The sequence below is a fragment of the Phascolarctos cinereus genome, unplaced genomic scaffold (genome assembly GCF_003287225.1).
Source record: "Phascolarctos cinereus isolate Bilbo 61053 unplaced genomic scaffold, phaCin_HiC Scaffold_726;HRSCAF=1367, whole genome shotgun sequence".
Taxonomy (NCBI): Eukaryota; Metazoa; Chordata; class Mammalia; order Diprotodontia; family Phascolarctidae; genus Phascolarctos; species Phascolarctos cinereus.
In genome coordinates this window covers 286,536,263-286,541,115 of record NW_027556098.1, presented here as the reverse complement: position 1 = coordinate 286,541,115, position 4,853 = coordinate 286,536,263, and the positions used below count along the sequence as shown (strand labels likewise).

The following is a 4,853-nucleotide window of genomic DNA, read 5'->3' as shown; positions in this document are numbered from 1 at the left end:
ACTGATTGTCTCCTCTCTAGAAGATGGAAGCCAGTAAACCAAGGATCTCTCCTCCACCAAATTCTCACCAGCTCTGCCTCTCTCATAGACATAGAACATTGAGTAATTATTCTCCACCAATGCAGAGATTCTTATGCAACCTGTGGCCCCAGGTTACATAATGTGTTGTTGCTTATGGCATCACATTTACCTGTTCTCTATGAGTATTGAGAGATGACCAAATGTCATAAAAAATTATATTTCTTGTTGCCTTTGGGTATACAATGAAATCAATTCCCTTATTTGCCCCTCTGAAAAGAACCCTTTCAGTTGTAACATATTTATGCTTTCTGATTTTAATAATGTAGAGGATATCAATGTAGATATGGCTTAAATTCACCAGTTATTGAACAAAGATAACAATGATTAGAAAAAGGTCTATTGACAGTCTCAGAACTATGTGGTCTTAGAACTCTTCTACCACCATCACTATAACAGCACATAAGGTTGCATATCAAGTTTAATTGCACAAAGCAGAGATACTTAATATATCAGGTCTAAAAAGATTTCTAGTGTCTACACTAGTGGAATGAAATTAATAAAATAAAATTTCATTGGGATCATAGGAACATAGATTCAGAGCTGGAAGAAACTGTAGCAGATGAATATAAAGTCTTACAATTAGGCTGAAATGTACTTAGGCACAGTTACTAGAACATAAGTTTCATGAGGCCATGACCTATCTAAACTTTGTAGCTCCCCTAGTTACTAATAGAGTTCTCTACATTCAGTCAGCATTTAATGTTTGTTTAATTTAACATGTTTGAACTGGATATATAAGAAACTTATATATAAGAACTTATATAGAAGTTCATTTGAAAAAGTCTCTGTTTCAAAAAAAAAAAAAAGAGGCATTATTTCCAAAATAAGGAAGGTGATAGCCCTATTGAAAACCTCCCTGGACATATTGCTTGTGGAATCACATTTCAAGAAAGACATCATAACCTCCCAATTCCTCAGTCTCCTTAAATTCCATGACTTACTTCTGCACTCTATCTCAGCAGCTCACCCAGAATCTCTACCATTACCCACTTCTTTAATCAAATATTCTCATATTCTTTATATGACCCTAATATCCTCTCATTCCTTCTTTCCCTATGCTTCTGGAAAAGTGATACATAGGGCTGTGCTGTAGAGCCCTAATGGAGGGAAGCACAAAGGAAATCAATGTATCAATAAAGCATTACAACTATATGGTGTTTTGTATTCAGGAATGTTGTCTTCTGGACCTATGGGAACCTGTAGCATTTACATACAAGACAGGCAGTTATATACCTGTGGGGTGCTGGATCTGCTTGACAACAGCTACCAAGACTGTACAAGTCATATCCAGAATCATACACAAACAACAACAGGATGTAACAAATAGTAGTCACATTGCACTATTCCCCATTTCTAACTTTAGGAAGAAACTACAACATGCTCACAAGTTTTACATTACTGATGTTCAATCACTAATCAGAGGAAGGATTTGACCTATTTGAAAAGCGTATGATACATAACCTCTTAACAACTGTCATGTTCTTGATAGTAAAATGGCAGCACATTAAAAGGCTTTAAAATTGCAGCTCCTTCTGGATTCCCCAAAGAGTATCTATGCTCTTCTTTAAACAGCCCTCTTCCTCCAGATTTATGTTTACTTTCACCACATCTGAAATGCCATTCTGCCCCAAGATACTTGGGACACTAAGGAAGATATCCTCATTCATGCCACATAGGCCCTTAATCATGATGGAAACTGGATGCACTCTCCTAAGATTCCTCATGATGCTTTCTGCAAGATATGTCACAGAGAAGCCAATGGCCTAGGAAGTATAGCCCTTCAGCTTGATCACCTCATAAGCACTGTCAACCACCTGTATGTGAACTTCTTTCCAATTCTCTGAATCAATATCGTTTGTCAAAGCAGGATAAAGATTCTTCAGGGAGACACGAACAACATTCACACCACTCCACACAATAACACTGGAGTCTCCATGTTCCCCAAGGACCCATCCATGACAACTTGAAGAATAGACACCAAATCTCTCTCCCATTAGGTAGCAGAAACAGGCAGAATCCAGATTGCAGCCACTTCCAGTAACAGGCTTCTCGAGGAAGTCACTTAGCTTCCAGGCCACGTATGTGAAAACATCCAATGGATTGGAAACAATAATCAGCTTGCAATTAGGGCTACATTTAACAATATTGGGAATTATGAATTTAAAGATATTCACATTGTGCTGGACCAAATTAATATAACTTTCTCCCTCCTGTCAATGTGCCCCAGCTGTAACAACAACCAACCTTGAATTTGCAGTCACACTGTAGTCTTTGCCAGAAACAATCTTTGGTGTTTTGAGGAAAAGGCTGCCATGTTGGAGATCCATTATCTCTCCCTTTAGTTTGTCTTCTATTACATTAACTAGGGCAAGTTCATCTGCCAAATCTTTCTTTAAGATACTGATAGCACATGCCATGCCAACTGCACCAACCCAACAAGAGTGATCTTCTTACAGGGAACCTGGTCTTCCTTTCCGACATTCACAATCAGCTGATCCTTGAGAGTAGTTGCCATTTTGGGGGAGATCCAAGCTCGAACCAAGTTGCTGGTCAGACGCAGAAATTGTAATTTAGATGTGAGACTGCTGCTCCCAGACTAATTTTTTTTTTGGCTTTTCAGTGAGGCAATTAGGGTTAAGTGCCTTGCCCAGGGTCACACAGCTAGTAAGTGTCAAGTGTCTGAAGGCAGATTTGAATTCAGGTCTTCCTGACTCCAGAGCCACTGCTCTATCCATTGTACCACCTAGCTGCCCTGAAAGACACACTTATGCTGACTAGACATACTATTGATTCATGTTTCCCAACTTCAGCTGGACCTTTTTATTCATTCATTCCTTTGTGATGCCCTATGACACCTCAACATTGCCAATATAACCTCAATATTATTCTCTACTCCTTATCCTCCACACATCCAATAAGTTGTCAAATCATCCTATTTCCATCTTTTCCCGCATCAGAACTTTTCTGCCCACTCACATAGCTAACACTACCTTTGTGCAGTCCAGCATCACCTCTTGAGTATATTATTGCAAGTTATAAGTTCCTTGAGAGTAGAGGTTGTTTCATTCTTTTTATTTGTATCCACAGCACATAGCACAATGTCTCATACATAGTAGGTGCTTAACGAATACTTGTTGAGTGATTGATTGACATTGACAATATGAAGCGGGTACAAAGGAGGGTAACCAGATTGGTAAGGTTCCTTGAAACAATTTCGTGTGAGGATTGAAGGGACTACGGATTGATAACTTGGATAAGAGAAAATATTAAGGGAGATATGAAAGCTTTCAATATTTAAAGTATTGTCATGTGAACAAAGGATTATGCTTGTTCTTAACCCCAAAGAATCACCATATGAAAGTTCCATGGACCCTAGGTAACCTGGAGGATAAACATTCCTGGAGTCAGGAATACCTCAATTCAAATCCAACCTCAGACACTTTCTAGCTGTGTGACCCTGAGTAAGTCATAACTGCTTTGTACCTCAGTTTCTTCGTCTGTAAAAATTGAGATTAAAAATGGCACTTACCTCCCAGAATTGTTGTGAGGATAAAATGAGATAACATCCACAAGGCAAATATTTATAGATATTCACAAATTTTGCTACATTAATGTAAAGAAAATTTTACTAAAAATGTAAGCTATCTTCTGAAGTCTCATATAGCTTTACAATTCTGTGACTCCATATTCATCAAATTTATTGTAGCAGCAAAATAATGGCAAGGGCTTCAGGACAACTGCTATAAAGAAATGAGGTATAATTACCATTTTTATTATTGTTAAATATTATGTAATCACCATTATTATTATAGTTTTATAAAAATAGTTGTACAAAATGAACACATAAGAATAGAGGCTAGGTACATCTGTCTTCCTTCTACTGTCTCCTGATTCAGCTTTGAAATTCACTAGAAAAATTTAATGCAGGGAAAGATTGAAGGCAAAAGCAGACAGTAGAAGATGAAATGGACAGTTATCATTATGGAAATAATGAACATGAACTTGGACAGACTTCAAGAGATAATAGAGGATAGAAGGACCTGGCATGCTATAGTCCATGGGGTCAGAGTCAGACATAACTGAACAACAACAACAAAGACAAATTTTATTCTTTGGCAAGACATAAATTCCTTCAGTCCTTCCATTGATGAAGTCAGGATAGTGGTATTAATAAAATCTCCTTGAGCTTTACTTTGTGCTGGGTACTCTTTGCCTAGTAAATGCCACAGTGATGATGATGATTTGAGAATTCATGATCCATGGTTGGTGACATGATCAGACCTGAGCTTTAGGAGAGTCAATTTGACAGCTGAGTGGAAAACAGCCTAATTTTTAAAGTTACCCATATAATATATATGCACAAAACTTACAACTTTTTACTTCTTTAAAAAATTTAATATGTAGTAAATCATTTTGTGCTTTCACATGTTTTACACAATTTGACATTGATTGAAAATGTTTTGACCCATATTCTTTAATTCTTTCTCATGAAGTCACATTTTTATTATACTGGATATGAAGTGTATCTTTGGTGAACAGTTCATATGTGAAAGACTAGCTTTGATTATAGCCTACACAGTCTTGTTGGAATTTCAATCAGACAAGTTCCCAGGCCACTGAGCATGTTTATCTCAGACAAAAATTACTTTTTCCTAGTCCTCAGTTTTCCAGGCTTTTAATTGTCCTGTTCATGATCAGTATGTTTTTCTTTATAGTCATTGTTAGCAACTTTTAAAAAACTTTCATTTTTCAAATTTCAAGGAGCCTATACC

At 37.0% G+C, this 4,853-nt stretch overlaps 1 pseudogene; it reads right to left on the bottom strand.

Annotated features, from left to right (window-relative positions):
• Positions 1-1,595: 1,595 nt before the first annotated feature.
• On the bottom strand, positions 1,596-2,617 carry LOC110201707 (L-lactate dehydrogenase A chain pseudogene; annotated as a pseudogene).
• Positions 2,618-4,853: the final 2,236 nt, after the last annotated feature.